General features: G+C 42.3%; 1 protein-coding gene across 4 annotated transcripts in view; it reads left to right on the top strand.

Moving 5' to 3' along the window:
* MYO1B (myosin IB) overlaps nt 1-19,073 on the top strand; it is a 172,493-nt gene that overhangs the window by 939 nt on the left and 152,481 nt on the right. For 3 of the 4 annotated variants that reach the window (XM_019662352.1, XM_019662351.1, XM_019662349.1), the window contains exon 1: nt 17,783-18,000. The exons of the other annotated variant lie outside the window; for it this stretch is intronic. The gene's annotated coding sequence lies outside the window, so the exon portion shown is untranslated. Of the gene's footprint in view, nt 1-17,782; nt 18,001-19,073 lie in introns of those variants that run through there. 4 annotated transcript variants of the gene reach the window in all.

Here is a 19,073-nt window from a genome sequence, read left to right as displayed (position 1 = left end):
AGGGGTGGGGGCGGGGCTGGAGTGGAAACCAGATTAGGAACGGGAGTCTTGGAGGGTGCTGGGGCCGGGAAGAGGGTTCCGGATTACAAACACACAACATTTTGTGCGAGGGCCGTGTGGGTTTCTGGAGCTTATTTGTAATGCATTGTTCAGGCTGCGGCTGAAGGTTTATTGCTGCAACAAGTTGTGTGCTTCCCTGAGTTCTAGGTGCTCCCTAATGTTAGTTTGCTGAAATCAAATCTTGTTAGTTACAGTGGAACACTACCTTTTTGTGTGTGTTAATCAGGATGTTAGTGTGTATGTGCATGCCTGTGGATCTGTGTGTGTAGCTCATAGAATACTGGCTTGAATGAATGGGTAGGAGGCAAATTTTATTGAATCAATTTTGACATAAAATAATTTTTTCCATTGTAACACAGTATAACAATTTTTCAGAAATGCTTGGGGGGAAACCACCAGGAAATTAGACATTGCTAAATAAATCAGATTATGTAACACTGAATTGAAAAACCCTTTTACAGTCTTTCCCAGAAAACACACCACCTTGGGTTTTGAGTTGAGGAGCCAGGGCTTTTTTGTGCTTGCTTTCACTCCCCCAGTGTGGGTCATCTGGAATAAGAAAGAGCACACTTACCATTTTAGTGAATAGGAATTTTTTTTTAAGGGGGAGGTAGAATTAAATGTAATATATTGGGCATTTGTTAAGGTACCCTTTCTTAGATTGGAATCAAGAAACCCTGGAGGATTGGCTGACCTGGGGAGGGAGCCATGGAGGGCTGAATGATGAGTGTTTTTGAATGGGGTATTCCAAGCAAAACTGTTTTGGAAGGAGGCTGACATTTGCAGGCATTCATGGTTTGTGCCTATGGGAGACTGGTGGAAGGATCCCAAAGTGGAACTGAAGGTTAGAATTACTGTGGTGATAATTTAGGAGACATTCAGTTACAGCAGCCTGGCTGCAGGCAGGGCTGGGAAATGACCCAGGGCTGCCTCTTTGACAAGCCCGAGGGTGCATGGTTAAACCATCCCAGTGGCCATTCATTTTAGGGTGCACCAAGTCTGAAAGCCTCTTAAACTTAGAAGGCAAATTAGAAGCTTGCAATGTATCCTTGCCTACTAAATGGTAATGGAAAAGAGCTGTACAAGCTACTGCTGGAGGGTTTGTCTTTTTCATGGGGGATGTGGTCAGATTTTCAGGCTAGGCTGAAAAGCAGTGAGACTTGTCCTCAGGAGCCATTATGACGTGAGGTTGAAGTATGGTGTTGCCCAACCAGCAAGCTGGCAAAACATTGTGCTGTGGCCAGCGAACAGAGGGAGACTTCTTGGTTATTGTTGTCTTGCCATTTTGGATTCTTTATTTATGTTGTGAATTGTTTTGTAAAATATAGCATAATTGGATTCCTCCCAAGGACTCATGGGAATATACATGAACAAAATGAAAAGGATAAGACTGTTACTGCTATTAGAGACATGGTTGGAGGAATCCTCTTAAATAATAGTTGGTCTGGCTGCAGGCTGTCCAGTGGATGCCTTGTTGCGTGATGAGGCTGGCTTCACATGATGAGGCTTCACAGGACGGAGTGAATCATCACTTTGTCAAGCCTGGAGTTCAGGACTGACTCTCCCTGGTTGCTGCACAGTTATGCAAAGCAACAGGAGCTTCTGATACCAGTGGGGAAGGAGTGGGCGCTGGGCGTGGTGTTTGGCTGAGAAAGGATCCTCAGGGTGTAGGATCCATGTGTTTAGCATTTGTCCTCGTCTGGGTGAGATAATCCTCTCTTTCTCTCCCCTTCTCCTGTTTTCAATAGCTGGACATTTGGATTTTGATTAAATGCCCTAACGATAATTGTTTACTGTGTACAAACGGTTTTATATACATTACTCTGAATCCTTACAACTTGATAGAGTGGGGTTTCTCTCTATTTTACAGTTGAAACTGAGGTCTGGGGAGTTTAGTAACGCACCTCATACACCCTACTTGCGTAGGTTACTAGAAAGTGGTGGAGACGAAATTTGAATTCCCATCTCTTGACTCCAAGGTCCATACTCTTTTAAGTATACTCTGTACAGCATGATATGTTTTAATAATGGAAATAACAACCATTTGATTATCTATTTGATTAACCCTTTGCAGATTTCAAGTCCCTTTCACCTATATTGTCATAATTGATTCTTTTAAAAACCTCTGAGATGGGTTTGGGAGGCCAGACTAGTGACATCCCAGCTCTTCAAACTGTATTGTTAAAAAAGCTTTGTGCTGTTTATGGCCTGTATGAATAAACTTTATGTGAACGAATTTTTATTTTTAAAAAGTTAGGCTGCCAACATTTAAAAATAAGTTCTTTATAGGAAGCATTTAAAAGTGGTGGAATATGGAATAGATCTTACATACTTTCAAGCATTTTGTATTTATTGAAATTCATTTAGCTCTTTTAATCTTACAGCCTTTATTAGAACACCACACTTTGCTTCTTTACTGAGACCTAATGCCAGTGTCTTTTTAGAAGAGGAACAAGGAGGGAAGGAATGTGATTATAAAGAGGAAATGGGATAGCAGAATTGGAAACATACACAGCAGCAGGCTGTAGATTTTCCCAGCACATGGCTTTTGTCCTGGCAGTCGCCTTTTACAGAAGACATTCTTTTTTAGGGACGTGTCAAGGGTCTTTCTTTATAATATCCTCTGAGATCATCAAATTTCTGAGCTCTGTGGGAACACACATTCCGCAGGATTTCTGTGCTCATCCTTTCCCCACAGGGGTAGTGAGTGAGCTTAGGCATCAGCGTGAAAAGGGGATGGAAGTAAGTAGTATCCGCCCTTGGGTGGAATAGAGGGTGGTGCTGGACAGGAGGCTCTGACCTTGACCTGAGGATGACCACCAAGTGCAGGGGCAGAATGGATTATAACCCACGGCATCATTAATTGTTCATGGATTTCTCGGACTGCTCCTGGGCAGAGGGAAAAGTCAATGTTGATTTTTGTTTCTAAGATAAGACTGAAGACTGGAAGCTCTGCCTTGACTTGTTTAATTATTTCAGGCGAGGACACCATTCGGGAGTCTTCAAGGATGTGGGGTAGGTGCAGTAACTTTTGTCCCCTCGTCTCATTCAAGTCCCCTCCATTGGATATTTAGAGAGGATGCAGACACGTGGTCTGCTGAGCTCTAACAGGGAGCACCTTCCCACTTCCCAGCTGAGAAGGATGAAGGATGCTCACCAGGATCGCGCTCGTATAACCTCTCACAGGTTTCTTTTCGGTTGTCAGAATCTTCATCCGTTCACATTTTATTAAGCACACAGTCGAAGCGCTAAAAAGCCATAAAGGAAATCTATTGTGCCTCAAAGGATGGTGCAGGGCAGACGGGTGTGCCCAGAGTGGATGTTGGTGAAATGAAGAAGGTGACAGCTGTGGTGACTAAGGCCACACCAACACATGCTGCTGAGACAAAAGCGGAAAACAAACAAAAGCGGGAGGGTGGGAGGAAACCAAACACAGTGCCCGCCCCTTCCTCATCCTCCATTGCATTATGTCCAACCTCTGATGGCGTAGACGGGGTCAGATCTCTGAATACTGCCTACTTTCAATGGCTGGCTTGGTTGGGATGTTAGGGAGCATCATGCTGATGTATTTGCTGCTCATGGAGAGACTGGAGCATTCTTTTTTAGACCCTGAAGATGTATAAAGTACCGTTCCTCGGGAGAAGGTGTTGAATAATGTGGTCGGCCCTGGCGTATGGCAGATCCTTGGTGCCCTCCCGCTTTCTTCCCTCCACCCCTGCCAGCAGTCCATCCTCAGCCTGTGTTCAGCATGGCTGTAGATTCAACCCCACTGAGGCTGTTCCTAGACTTCAGGCATATTTGCGTTGTGGACAAGAAATGGCAAGTCCCCAAAGAACGAGTCATTCCTATTTTATATGACATTCATGCTAGTGTCGATTAAGTATTGGGTGCTTGCGTTGTGTCAGGCCTCGTCCTGGGTAATTTCCATAGCTTGTTTCAGTAAATCTTCATCCCTATCCTTCCTTAGGAGATGTCTGAAGATGAGGGAGTTGAGAAATTTGCCCAGGGCTGGTAGAGCTCAAGCCCAAGAAGGTGTGCTTTCCAGAACAACACACGGCCTCGTGGTGCAGTGTTCTTGGAGGCTTTGAGCCACTTTTAAGGAGTTCGTTTTAAGGAGTTGGAAAGCCCACCCTGACAGCCTCCTTCCCTCCTGACTGGCTTCTTTTGTCACCTGGAGTCAGGGTTTCTGTGGGTCTCCTTGGCTAGTCCAGAGCTGGGAGAGTTGGTTGAAATGCTTCTCAGTTTATCCTCCTTTTCTGGGTTTTGCTGTTGACTCCCCCATCCTGCACCATTCTCCTTCCCCCAAATGAGGGAGACTTTGGTGAAGAAAGATCTGGCCTGCGTGCGAGAGACTGAGGACCACCCAGTCCCCCCTGCCTGGTGACCTTTCTTACCCTCTCCTGGCCACATCTTTCTCTGCAGGAATTACGTGGCCACATGGGAGTTTTCAGGGTTTGTATGATCCCCGGTCTGTCTACCCGAATGGAGTACACTGCAGGGCTTCCAGTTGGAGCTCAGGGTCTGATGTAGGAGGGTGAAATGGTGCGAGCGACATTGCAGGGCTGGGGCTTAGGGCATACGACGTTGGACAAGGTAGGGAAGAAAGCAGTTGGTATGGATTTATATACTCTTTCAAGATAGCCACTTTTAGGAATTGAGGCCTGGAGACGAGTGAAAATTGACATTCTTCCTTCACTTATCAGATAACTCTGAGCTTCTAAAAATACCAGGTGCCTGGGCTTTCCTTGATAGCTGAGAGGCCAAAAGGAGACCCTGTCTCTGTCTTCTCGGGACTTTCCAGCCAATCCTGTGTGGACTCAAGATGCTTTGAAATTGCACAGATGGCTTCATTTTGCTGTGTTAAAGTGAAAATACAACTCAGAATTTGTACATTACTAGTTTTCAACCTTGTTAAAAAATAAGCCTTCGATATCCTTAAAGAGATTTTAGAAAACTAGGTTGAAAGGACAATGGAACAGACTGTTAATTATTGACTTTGTTATAGTGTGTGTGCACATCATTTGCCTACTCATTTCACTGGTTTCATGAAAGCGTTCTTTACATACTTTAACCAAAAGAACAGAAAGAGAAAAAAAGAACAACAAAAAAAACCCAACCCCCAAAACCTTAATTGCAAAATTCCTGCTGGCCCCACTTACATCTTCCAGCGTACACTTCTGCCCTTTCTCAGTGCTGCTTTCTTTTAAATTACATATTATTAGACCCCCAAAGCACTCCTCACAATGTTCAGATTGCAAATATGCTCGGTTCCTAGCGGATCGTTTTTTTCCCTTGAAAGTGCTTCGACAGGATTGTCACTGTTTTATTCACGTTAGGGCCCAGCCTCAGTGCTTTCAGGAAAAGCTTGATTTGTATAAATGTTGAGCTTATGCCAGTTTGCAGGGCTAGTTATTTTGCAGTCTTCCAGCAATCTATTTACAGTTGCATTAAGTAAAGCACAGTTTTGATCGACCCCTGATGTGACGAGCCATGGAGGAAAAAGTTCTCACTTGCCTGAAGTCTTCTGGGTGTTGAGAGGGGTTCATAAAAATATATGAACTGCCGCAATGGGTCAGACTCAGGAATCTGCTTGCTGCAGAAGCAGAACACTCAGTATTCTGTGACATTGGGGAAGACGGCCGGAGTTAGACTTGATAGCTTTATAGGTTTCGGGGGCATCTCTTAAACATCCATAATTGCACAATCTTTTAAAAACCTCCCATCCATATATTTAAATTCATCTATTCAAATTCTTGAATTCTTTTTATCCTGTATTCCATTCATTTCACACCTTTAAAGGTAGAACTTGATTATATTGTTGTTTTGATTTCAGTTGCCCCATTTTTGGGATGGTAGAGTGTTCAAGTTGATAGGGCCATAAAGGTCACTGCTGTAACCCTTTCGTTGTATTGGAGACCTGCTCAGGTCATAAAGCTAACGGGAGGATCTGGGAACTTGACCCCAAGTCTTTTAACTTTTTGCTCAGCTTTCTTTCTAGGGGAATATCTCACTGTCTCCTCAAAGCCATCTAAATCCAAACTCGGTACCCATTACCTAACAGTTGATCCTCTTTTGACTTCACTGTTTGTGCTAATTGTGCTAATAACTTTTCTATCGTCGTCTTCAGTTTTTATTTCAGAAGCATCACCTACTTCTGTATTTTCGGTGACTTTTATATCCATCCAATCAGCTGCTGTGTTTGGTTGGTTGTCTCTTATTTTCAAATCCTTAAGCCTCTATTCTGGTTTAGACCTTTGCAAGGCTGGGTAAAAGAATGTAGTATTTCCCAGAGTGGGTTCCATAAAAAGTTAGTAGGTTGGAAAAAAAAATACCCATAAAGTTAGTAGATTTTAATATTAAAAAAGTTTCCTTGGCCAAGTAGGTGTTGGTTAAATAATATTCTAAATAAGTTTCATTGCAGAAGGACTTTTCATGGCCTCTTGTTTGTGACTGTGTACCGTGACTCTCCAAGGGGGAGATACAGTATGCACATGTCCCAACTTATGTGACCATTTGACTACTTTTTGGGGGGATCATTATATAAATCACACTGCTGAGTTACTTCATTGTACCATTTCTAGATCCATCACTGAACTTTCTATGGGAATAGGTATTCTGTGTGAGTTCCACTCTCAAATAGGTTATGTGCTTTTTTACCTCTTTGTTCTCCTGAATCTTTCTTTCACCCTGGAAACCCCTCTCTACCTGTCACACCTCCACACCTTTTACAACCCAGCTTTTGTTCCTGTCTTCTCTGTCAATCTCACCCAGACTCTTGCTCTTCTGAACTTACAAAATAGCATTTACAGTCTCACGACTTCAAAAAAGAGAAAATATTTGAAGTAGTCTAAATATTGTAACATTGCACACCTATGCTAGTTAAATTCCTGAAATTCACACAAAATGCCATTTTCCGTATTTGTTGTCAGTTAATACATCACATGCATGTCACATTCTTTTCTCTCCCTTCACCCAGATTAAGATTAACTTGGAAAAAAGGTCTCCAAGCATATGGTTTGTTTTTATTTATTTATTTAAATTTTGTGTTCTTGGAATTGCATTGCATTTATGTAGAAAGTCAGGGAGAGCTGACATCTTTATGGTTCCATGGCTTTCCATCCGCGACCTGATATAATGCTTTGTTTGTCTTGCAGTGACATTTAATAATTTTATGTGTACCACTCTTTCACATCTTTTGTTAGATTTGTGCCAACTTGCTTTATAGTTTTTGTGGTCATTGAATGGAATTGTTTAACACATTTCTGATTGGTGTGGCTGGTGAACAAGAATGGGATTGATTATGAATTTGTTTGTAGATGACTTTTGATTGATCAAGCTCACATTTAAACTTGTGTTTGCTGCTAGAGCCTGAATTCGGGTAGCTTTTCTAATAGAGCAGGAAAACAACAACCTGTAATGGATGTCATGATTCACTTTACTTTTAAAATTTAAGGCAATACTTTTAGAAGTAAAGAGGGATGACTTATATTGGGTTGTCAGAAAATTCATGATGTATTTTTCTGTTTTTCATTGCAAAAAATGCGTCATGACTTTTCTGACAACCGAATAGTTCTTTTATTTTTGTTTTTAAATTGGGGAATTGGGGGATAGGAACAGCGCTGGGGAATTGGGGGAAGGGGAACAGACAAGTTGCTGTCCTTTTGTTCTTCAGACTAGTTGTGGAGGACGTTGCTTCACTGGCCCATGTTGGTGTTATCATTGCGCTCTTCCTGGGTGAGGCAGTCACTCGCCGGCCATTGGATGGCCGCTCACAGCGGCTCACGGTAGCTCACGAAAGTGCACACCCACTGCCGGCCAGCCCCACTGCAGCCCACGCTGTCGCCAGCGACTCACAGCAGCTCCAGTGGAGCTGTTGTTCACCATCTTAGCTGTAGAGGGCAGTGTCCCTGGCCCATGTGGGATCCAAACTGGGGCCCTGCTGCTCAGAGCTCATGCTCCCAAGCCAACTCTTAACCAATGCGCCACTCGGCCGGCTCAAGTTATTACTTCTTAGTAAGTCATTGTCATAGTGGTATTTAGTAGTGTTTAAGTTATGATACATGAAAATATTTATTTTTGGTCAGTATGTTTCTCTTCCTCCGCAAATGAAACTGCCTGAGTTAAGAGAGCTGCCTCTATGATGTGACCTGAGCAGGACAGGACTACTGCCCGTCTCCTAGTCCCTGCTCTACCATCTGAGTACTGCCATTGTCCCCAGTACTGATGGCTGCTGGACACATCAGTGTCCAGGGCTCTGCATTATTGGGCTGGGCCTTGCCTTTGTTGGAGAGATCTTGAGCCGGGCCACCACTGGCTCTTCCACTGTCTCTGCCCTCTCCCGTCTCCCTGTGGCACCTTCTCCCAACACTCACTGAGGGCATGGGAGTGACCAGGGTGGGTGGAGTGGGTGGAGTGGGTGGAGGGGTCCAGTTTGAGTTACACACACCTCTTAGAATCACTGCTCTTTGGTCAAGACTTTGCACCCGGGACAAGTGCACCTGAACTTGGACCTCCCTTACATACGGAGGCAGTGTGGTGTGATGGTTATGGGCTGGGCTCTGGAGGAAGTATTGGTTTTGAAACTTGACCCTTCTGCTTGGTAGCCCATCAGCTAGGGCATGGAACTTAATCTGTCTGCTTCCTGTTTCTCACCTGCAAAATGCAGTAATAGAGCCTTCTTCTTTGGGTTGTAGTAGGAATTAAATGCGTTAACATGTACGTGCCTAGAGTAGTGCCAGGCACAGAGCAAACACACAGTGTAAAAATGTTAGTTGCTACTCACATTCCTGAAAATATATTCCTGGGGTTCTTCCTCCCCACTGCCAGATACTCAGATACGTTCAAATCTAAGCAGTACATATAATTTATGATTTGATACGCAGCTCCAGTTACTGCTGAAAAATATGCAGGAAGAAAGATGGCAAAGAAATAAAATGTTAACCGTGATTGTGTTAGTATAGTAGATTGGGGTGACTTTTACTTTTACTCCTGTTATTTTTCCCTTTTTCTGTAATCTGGTTATAATACAAACATAATAAAATATTATGAAAAAAGGCCTGGCTGGCTGTTGTCCAAGTGGTTCACTCAAGTGGGGCAGAAGCGGGTGGGACCCCTGGGATCTGCCTGCTCTAATTGCATTCACGGGTGGAGTATTTTCCCTTTTATGCTTATAGGTGCAGAAATGCAACAGCATTTAAAAGTCTTCAGATGGATCCCAAAAAGTTAGAAAATGGGGATGTGATTCTTTGTGAAACTCTTGTTTCTTTTAATGTTTGTGTTTCTGTCATTACTTTCTCTTTTTGTTTCTTTCTGTGCTCCCTGAATGGACCTCTTCTGGCCATCTGTTATTCAGTCTCTTTTGTTTTCCTCTTAACTACCCGCCCCCTTAAAATCCTTTCCTTTCAATACCCCATCTTTCTCCTTTACTTGCTGTCATGCAGAAATGATGCACACAGTTCCACACTTCAAAGTGAAAAATATTTTATTTTATTATTATTTTTTTTAAAGATTTTTTTTTTAAATTGGGGAATTGGGGGGATGGAAACAGCTCTGGGGAATTGGGGGAAGGGGAACAGACAAGTTGCTGTCTTTTTGTTCTTCAGTCTAGTTGTGGAGGACGTTGCTTCACTGGCCCAAGTTGGCACCATCATTGCGCTCTTCCCGGGCGAGGCAGATCAGTCGCCATTTTCTGGACGGCCGCTCACTGCGGCTGCTGGCCGCTCACGCTGGCTGCTGGCTACACACGGTAGCCCATGGCAACACACTGCCACAGGGGCTGCAGCCTACGCCGTCGCCGGCGACTCACGGCAGCCCAGCTCCAGGTTGAGCTGTTGTTCAGTATCTTAGCTGTGGAGGGCAGTGTCACTGGCCCTCATATGTGGGATCCGAACCGGGGCCCTCTGGTGTCCCAAGCCAGTTCTTAACCATCGCGCCACTCGGCCGGCCCTCTTTTTTATTTTTAATTGTAAAAATAAATGTAACTTTCACCTTCAGAAATCTAAATTAAGTTGCCTTTTATTTACTTAGAATGAATGAATGAATAAGTGTGAATGAATGAACTTACTAACTCAGTAAACTTTGGGGGTCTGTAACCTCTTAAAAGCACCATGAATTTTAGGAGATTGGGAGGCTGTGAAAGGAAGGGAATATTCAGGGAATCCTGAAGTTGAATTTCCCTCTTTCCCTATTTTCTTAGGTTATCTGTGTTGGTACCCTTTTGTTATGTGCCAGAATTTTAAAACTTTTCCAAATTGGAAGAACAGAATTCTGGAAATTTACCAAAATATGTTTTTATAAAGAAAACTGTGACAATCCGACACATTTCCTCAAAAGCCCATTGATTTTAATTTTTTAAAAGTTCAGTGAGCTTTCTTTTCATGCGCCTCCTCTTGTATAATTCAGAGTGGAGAAAAGGGCTTTACAGCTAAGTTTGTTTTATGTATAGGAGTTTACGCTTAAGCAGTGGCATGTTGTGAGTATCAAAATGATACTTCCTTGAGAAATATTGCTAATTTCAATGAGATTTCACAGTTGAATGTAAAATCTAGTTGAGGGGATTTAAATAAGGGGATGCCTTCCTGTACCTTATTCCGCAGTTTATGTTTTTCATCTCCCATCACAAATGCCTAATTTGAATGTAGCAAATATTTATGAATGTTCTTTCTCTGCTGTAAGGAAGTCTAGTACTGTTACAGTAAAATCTGAATTATAGAGTGGGTATAACCAGGATTTAGCACTTCCTTTTCAAAAGGATTCATCATAGGAATTCTTTAATTACCATATTTTGCAGTGTATAGTGCGTACTTTTTTGGCTCAACTTTGTGAGGGTAAAATAAGGAGGCGCATTATACACGGGTAGCACTAATTCTGTATCTATGGAAATGTTTTTAATTCTTTTATTTATGCTTATGAGTTAAAAGTGTAACTCTAGAAATAACTATATCCGTATGCAAAATAATACCCTGGAATATGATAATTGGTTTTGTTGAACAAACAACACACTTGCAACAATGAAGAGTTCTTGGCCCTCTGTGATGTGTAAATATCGTAAATTTGTAACCAGTACTTAAAATTTCTTGTATCCGTACTTGTGATTTGTAATTATTTGTTACATAAAATTGCTTGTACCATCATACGTTAAAAAACAAATGCTAGAATACTTTTATAATACAAAAAACAAGTACCTAAATGTGCACAAATAAAAATTTGAATTAAAAAATTAAAACAAAAGATGTTTTTCCCCTGAAAGTTTGGGCCAAAAACGTAGGTGTGCTGTATACACGGGAGTGCATTATACACGGCAAAATACCGTTTGGAGTCAGGCAGCGGTTGCAGAAGCTCTGTGTACCCTACGCAGTTTGTCAGGTTTCATCACAGACCCACAGGTGTAAGCATGGTCTTGCATCACATTTGTAGATGTTGCTTGTTTCATTTCATATACACCAGTATGTGGAGGAAGAGAAATGTGTTGGGTTTAGATGAGACATGCCAGGAGTAGGGCACTAGTGTTGAAGAAATAATGGTACAATCGGGCCGGCCGAGTGGCGCATTGGTTAAGAGCTGGCTTGGGACGCCAGAGGGCCCCGGTTCGGATCCCACATATGAGAACCAGTGACACTGCCCTCTACAGCTAAGATGCTGAACAACAGCTCAACCTGGAGTTGGGCTGCCGAGAGTCGCCAGCGATAGGCTGCAGCCCCTGCTGCAGTGGGTTGCCATGGGCTACCGTGTGTAACCAGCAGTCAGTGTGAGCGGCCAGCAGCTGCAGTGAGCAGCCGTCCAGAAGCCGGCGACTGATCTGCCTCGCCCGGGAAGAGCGCAATGATGGTGCCAACTTGGGCCAATGAAGCAACGTCTTCCACAACTAGACTGAAGAACAAAAGGACAGCAACTTGTCTGATCCCCTTCCCCCAATTCCCCAATAAAAATCTTTAAAAAAAAAAATGGTACAATGGTCAGCCCAATCTTAATACTTGCCATTTGTTCCCAATTTAAAAAACAGACCAAAAAAAAAGAAAAAAAGAAAAGTTAGGTAAAATGTTAAAGGAAGCTTGTACCGTTTTACATCCTCTAGAGGTGACCTAGAGACCCTCTCATGGACTCGAGGATGGCATAGTTGACAGCTTCTGTCCTCCTTGGATGGAGATAATGCCCTTCCTTACCTGGCCGTCAGTGAGCCTGTCATGCATTTGATATAGAGGCGGCCTCACGGTCTGTGGTTCCGCTTCCAGCTTTACACTTGCGCTGTTGGCAGCAGCGTGTGCGTGGTGTTGTTTTCTTACCAAACGGTTAATAACCCCAGCAGATGTTGAGAGCCTCGTTCCACAGTCGTGCAGCTGTTTATGTGTCCAGTTGGATTTCTTGAAAGAATTAATCAGTTTTTAGGATCTCGTGCTGAGGGCTACACATATAATTTAGGGGGGAAATGACAGGAGTTTGCATTGGGTGTTACAAAAGGTGTAGCATGCCGGTGGAATGGCAGCTAAAGGGAATTCCGTAGTGAGCTTCTTATTTATCCTACAAACGATTCAGAAAGTCCAAGATGGCTAGAACTCGCTTTTGGATAGTTTGTACTAGAGAATCATCTTAAGAACATTATAGGACGTTTGGAAAGTGGAACATCAAAAGACACTTCTTGAGCCAACTACTCTAAAATATCAACTATGGTCATTTTTGAATATTTCTTTCCAAGCTTTTTATATATAGGGTTAAAAGTGATTGTAATCATAGAGCCATATATATTTTCTATATTGCTGCATAGTTTCTGAAATAAATTTTATAGTTCTATATCATTCCATTGAGCACTGTAATTTCCCTAAACATCCCTTTATTATTGGGCATTTGAGTTGCTTCTGCCAGTTTGCTTTTGTAAATAATACTGTGATGAAATTTGTGCACATACAACCTTTTTCATATTTTGGATGATTTTCTGACAATACATATTGAGAACGAGGTGATTGGGCCAGAGAGTGTTGTGAACATTTTGATAGACCCCTCTTTGGTCAGGGGATGGATGCAGTGCCTGGATTGGTGGGTTAGGGAATGTTGGAGTCTGAGATGACTCCCCAGTTTCAGGCCCATGTGATGTTGGGAATGGCTGGCACAGCCAGGCTTGAAGGGGACGGGGTTCCTTGAAGGGGACAGGTCCCTTGAAAGGGATGGGTTCCCTTTGGGATGTGGGGCCTCCAGGCAGTGGGTGAGGCTCAGCGGACCATTGAAACGCTGGGCCTGGAGCTGAGGGACAAGCCAGGGCCTGAGTTTAGTGAAGGGACTACCAGCATCCAGGTATGGTGAGAGCTGTGGGTATTGTTAGGATTGCCTAGAGGGCGGAGTGAGGACAGAGGAATGTGGATAATAGAATGCTAGGAAATGTTGTTTTGTGACAAGGAGAGGAAGGAAACGCTACTAAAGAAAACAAGGAGTGATGGTAGTGGGAAGTGGGCAGCCAGGAAGAAATGGCCACTTGGAAGCCAGGACAGGAGAGAGTTTCAAAGAACGGCTGCAGGGGACAGCAAACAGGTGGTGACATTTTATTTGAGGCTGTTTCGATGGCATGTGCTGAGTGAACTGTGGGTGCCTAGGAAGATTGGCAGCTGTCAAAGGTAAGCTCTGTCAGAAACCTTAGCTGTGGAGAAAGGCAGAAGTAGGTAGTTGCTTGATGGTGTATTGGTCTGCCAGGACTGCCATAACAGTGCCACAGACTGGGAGGCTTAAACCACCAAAAGTTTATTTTCTCACAATTCTGGAGGCTAGAAGTTCAAGATCAGGGTATTGGTAGGTTTGTTTTCTTCTGAGGCTTCTCTTCTTGGGTTGCAGGCCACCTTCTTGCTGTGTCCTCATATGGTCATATTGGATTGGGTCCCACCCTCACGGCTTCATTTTAACTTAATCACTCCTGTGATGGCCCCATCCAAATAAACACATTCTGAGATACTGGGGGTTAGGGTTTTAACGTGAATTTTGGGGGGACACAGTGAATTTTGGGGGACACAGTTCAGCCCCTACCAGATGGATTCTAAGCCTGATGACCCACCTGTCTCCCTCATCCTCCACACTGTTGACCACCTGCCCCTCCTTGTCACATTCTTGTCCTGTGGCTTTGGTGATCTGTGCTATTCTGGTCTCACCCCTCATCTCCTCCTGGTCTCCTGGTGCTCAGGTTCTGCAGGGTTTGGGCCTTAGTTCTCCTCTCTTCCTGGAATCACTTCTTCTACCTGCTTCTTCAGTTTCTTTTCAACTGTAACTCAATTTCCTGTAGCGTAAACTTTGTGTCAGATTAACTATATAGTGAATTTTATTTGATGAGAAGATTAAACCATTTTATAATCCTGTTCTCATGGCTGCTCATCTCATAGTTCACAAACGAACAGCACAGTGGGGTCAATGACAGGTCAGAGTTCAGGAAAATTTATATTTGAGTTCACTTCATATTTCACAAATTAATGTTTTTCTCCCTAGAGTTTGGTTTTGGGTTTCTTTCTTTTTAAGAGCCTACCTTGATTAAAATAAGACCTAGTGGGTAGCTATCCCAGTGGAGTCCGGGGGCAGAATTATTTTGGTGAGTATGGTATCACTGCCTTATTTCCCCAGGTGTGAGGTTTTTATTGTTTGTTTTTTGAGTTAAAACTATGTAGAGCAGCGGTTCTCAACCTGTGGGTCGCGACCCCTTTGGGGGTCGAACGGCCCTTTCACAGGGGTTGCCTAAGACCATCGGAAAACAAAAAGATATTTACATTACGATTCATAACAGTAGCAAAATTACAGTTATAGGGTAGCAACGAAAATAATTTTATGGTTGGGGGTCACCACAACATGAGGAACTGTATTAAGGGGTCGTGGCATTAGGAAGGTTGAGAACCGCTGATGTAGAGGTTAAGATTATCCGATTTGATGCTGAGTAGGGAGCCTTTACATGCATGGTATTGGTGAAAGGGTCAGGGTCGACTTGTGAGTTGTTTATAAAGTATGGTTGGTTGTTTCGGGGTCTCTGGTGTATATGTACTTACATAATGTTTCTCACAATAGTCTGATGAAGTATATCGATATCATGTCTACATAAAAGTTCCTATTTTTATTGAAGAGGCTGACTATCAGACTTCTGAAAGTATATAAATTCTGGATAGAGTTACTGTTTGGCTACCTTAAATAGAAGTGCCCAGATTTTGCTGGGCAACCTTGAGAGGAACATTATGTCTGTCAACAGTTTTAAAGAGGTATGTAATTTTAAAGCATGAAACTCAAGTTTAGTTTTTAATAGTAACTTATGTGTTTATTCTTTCTATCTTTAAGAGGCAGCTCATTGGAGTGACATGCGACCTTGCACTCTTGACTATGTCTGGTTGTGGGTTTGAAGTATTATTTTGGTGCTTTCTTAAATGACTTAAGCACTTCTGACTGTACATTTGGGACAGAATAAATATGGTAGTTGGGTATAGTTTTGAAACACCAACCAGATTTTTAACCTGGTAATATGATAGTACAATTCATTCCTATAATTGCCTAGGCTCACAGCTTTAGAAAACAGTACAGTTCTTACTTAGTCTCCTCCAGACTTGCTGGGTTAGTTGGTGTTCTTTTTCTGTGTAAAATATATCAATTGATGTCCATAACACACTAAATGCTCAAAGTTAGAGAGCTACCCTGTACTGTGCCCTTGAGCCGTGCTCCTACCAGTGGAGCTAGATGCTTATCCAGACTCAACTGTGTTTATTCCCCAACCTGTTTATGCCAGTTGTACTTATCGTATTTAATTATAGTGGTTTTACATATATGTGGGAAAAGAATTGTTGTTTCTATAAAAATTCATTTGAGTTTTTTGGAAACTACCTGATAAGGGTAAGTTCCTAAAAATGATTACAGTTGATTTAGGAGTGGCTGAGAAAAATGGAACGGATTTGGGGGATCATAAAATAAAAGTATTCCCACTAATATTGTCAGCCATTCATGATAGATAGGCTAAGTTGTGACTATGTGAGACCTGAGAATCTTAGTGTCTTGAAGCAATATTCCACACTCACACTGTGTCCATTGTAGGTCAGGTGGGGGCTCTGCTTCACGATACCCTCTTCCTTGCTCGGGGACACAGTGATGGAGCAGCACCCCCTGAAACACTGCTGATCCCCGCCTAGAGGGAAAGGTTACTGCGAAGCCTATATGGCCCTTGCCTGAATTCAGCAAGGCATGGCTGTGTTATCTTCCCAGAGAGGGGTATCGAGCATTTGTCAGGAGCCATGCAGGCCACCCCACATTGCTTGCCAGGTGTCTTCATAACCACGCTTCTTGAAAGAAATTAGACCTGGAGGATGACACCGTGAGGATGGCTTGTAAATAGAAGACCACTGGGTACGATGTATACTCAAAGAAATGGTCTCAGCTCTATAGCGAAAGATTGGCAAATAAATGTGTGTTTGTAGGATTTAATTAAAAAATATGTGTAGGTATGTTTTTTTTTTGTTTTTTTTAAGATGAGCCATCCTGCCACCTGTTGGCAGCTCAGCAGGAGCTCAGCTCGGGCTGGGAATTGAACCGGCAACCCTGTTGCTCAGAGCTCTCATTCTTGAGCAGGTTCTTAACCAACTGAGCCACTCGGCTGGCCCTGTATTTTTTTATGACTTCCAACTGTAACTGGCTTTTTGAAAAACCAAACTGTCAATCCTTATGCATTTGAATGAAAGAGCCTCTGCTTTAGCCTTCTCAAACCCTCCTGTCTCTCTTGCACCCTCCATCAAATTAGTTTCCCACCTTTTATGATAAATTCATCTATCTCTTGTATATACCCTCGTTTCATTTCTATTTGTTCTAGCCTAGCTGTTATTCCTGAACTACTAAATTGTGCCCCAACTGAATTCCCTAGCTTGTGTGGTGCCATTATGTACTTAGAAAAAGGTACCCTTTAGGACAAACACAATCCCTGTGGAGCTCGACTTGATGTCTGTCCCTATTTCCCGCTTTGGCTGGCCCACTTTTATGCAGTGCACAAACCGAACAACTGTACGGAGCAGTCCTGCCCCCCGTTTCTAGTCATTCTCTACACTCATTTAGGCTAATCCCCTACTTAAACCTCCTTTACATTTTTTTTGTCTCGACCCCCGCACAACATTTTTTTTATGACTCCCATCATCTGTAATGGTTGTCCTAATTTTATTTTCCAACAGACCATCACCAGTGACTCTCAGTCACACTTGTTACCCTCTGGATGCACTGACATCAGTAATAACTGCAGCACAGACATGGGAGATAGGCTGTGTAATGCTTCCCTCCCTCTCCCTACAGGCTCACAACTGTAAGCTCCTGAGCTTGCACTCTGCGTCCTGCCTCAGCTTACCTTGTCTCCCAGCTTCATGGCCCAGTCGCTATCTTCTGAATATATTTTGTACTTCTTGCTTTAAAGTTCTTTTCTGCGTAACCACATCCTATTCATCCCCAAAAAGTCAAGGACATGTTTCACAAACTCTGTGGCCATCCTTTTCTGATCCTCCTATGTCATAATAAGAGTTTCACCTTTAAACATCAACATCAGTCTCTAGATTCCTCTGTCTGAGGTGAATCAACTGCCTACGTGAGCACTTGTTTTATTAGTTGTATTGCTCCTCAGTACTTTCTGTCCCCAGCTAGATTGCTAACGCCTGGGATGCAGTAGATGCGCCTCTCTTCCTTCTCCCAGTGCCTGTGGATCCCAGGTGCACAGGTCAGAGCTGGAGGCTGTGAACAGAGGAGAGAGCAGTGTGGTTAATCATATAATACAGTTCTGGGTGGAAGCTGAGGCCACTTGTCCCTAGCCACAGGATGTTGACCTACTTTTCCCCTTTCTTATCTGTGTGCAAAATATTTGTTGTACTTTGTGTGTTCTCCCTGTCACAACGAATGTTTGTCTCTGTCATATGAACCGAATGCTAAAGTGCTGGTTAAATCAGTGGGAGAAACAATGGAGAAGAAAAGTTGGTAAGCAGTTTTAAATTCTAAACGAGGGGCCTTTATAATCATGTCATTTAAAGAGATCTCTAGTTTTTATACCGCTCTCTATCTCTACCTACTACCGATTGAGAACCATGATATTCAGGGTAGATTATAAATTTTAAGTTTTTGTGCCTTTTAATTTGATGATTTACAATGTAATGATGTGGTATTTTGAAACCCTTTTTGTTTTTGATAAACTACGTATAGAAGGAAATTAACTTTTCTTAACTGGGCACATACAATGTAGTTCACTATTGAATATTTTATTTCCTATTAAAGCTTCCCTTGGGAAAATTTATTGTATGGTTCTATACATGGTCAAACTGATTAACTTTAAAAATTGATTTTTGTATAGCTTTACAGGTTGTGTACTATATTAAAGGGAAAAAAGGTGTGTGTGTGTGTGTGTGTGTGTGTGTGGTGGAGCGGGGAGCATTTGTATGTATATATCCTTATATAATTATATGAAATAGTTGCTGTATCCTACAGAACTTTTGGAAATTAGCAGAATTATTATTCAAATTTAGTTAACATTTATAAATTTAAATTTAGTAGACAAATTTTTGTAAACATTTAAATTTGTGACTTAAAAGGATTATTTAGCTATGGCATGCCTTATAGGTGATTTGCTGTGTAGTGTATCTTTTAGTTGTTCATAAATTCTTCAGAATATACTTAGAGAGATGTATAGGCTACATAAGATATGGTGCATTTGATTTTAAACTCAATAAAGTTGAATTTTATTCCAATATTAGAAAAACTAGAAAATATTGACCCAGAAAATACTTCCAAATTCTAATATGATTGTTGATTTAGTCAGCGTAAATGAAGTAGCCCACTGTGTTTTAGCTATTATCTTTATAAATTCTTTTTAAATGACAAAATAGTCCTGCCTTCTCAGTTTACATTATCAGTATCTTTTTTGGAATATCTTAGCTATTTTTGTTTGATCAATTCTGAAGTAGTATACATGTATAAAATCCTAATGTAAATCTGATTACATAGTGTATTAGACCTTATTTTAGTGGCTAAGTGCTTGCGGAAGCTTCTGAATTTTT

The sequence above is a fragment of the Hipposideros armiger genome, unplaced genomic scaffold (assembly GCF_001890085.2).
Source record: "Hipposideros armiger isolate ML-2016 unplaced genomic scaffold, ASM189008v1 scaffold_372, whole genome shotgun sequence".
In the NCBI taxonomy this organism is placed as follows: Eukaryota; Metazoa; Chordata; class Mammalia; order Chiroptera; family Hipposideridae; genus Hipposideros; species Hipposideros armiger.
This window is presented reverse-complemented; position numbering and strand designations above follow the sequence as displayed.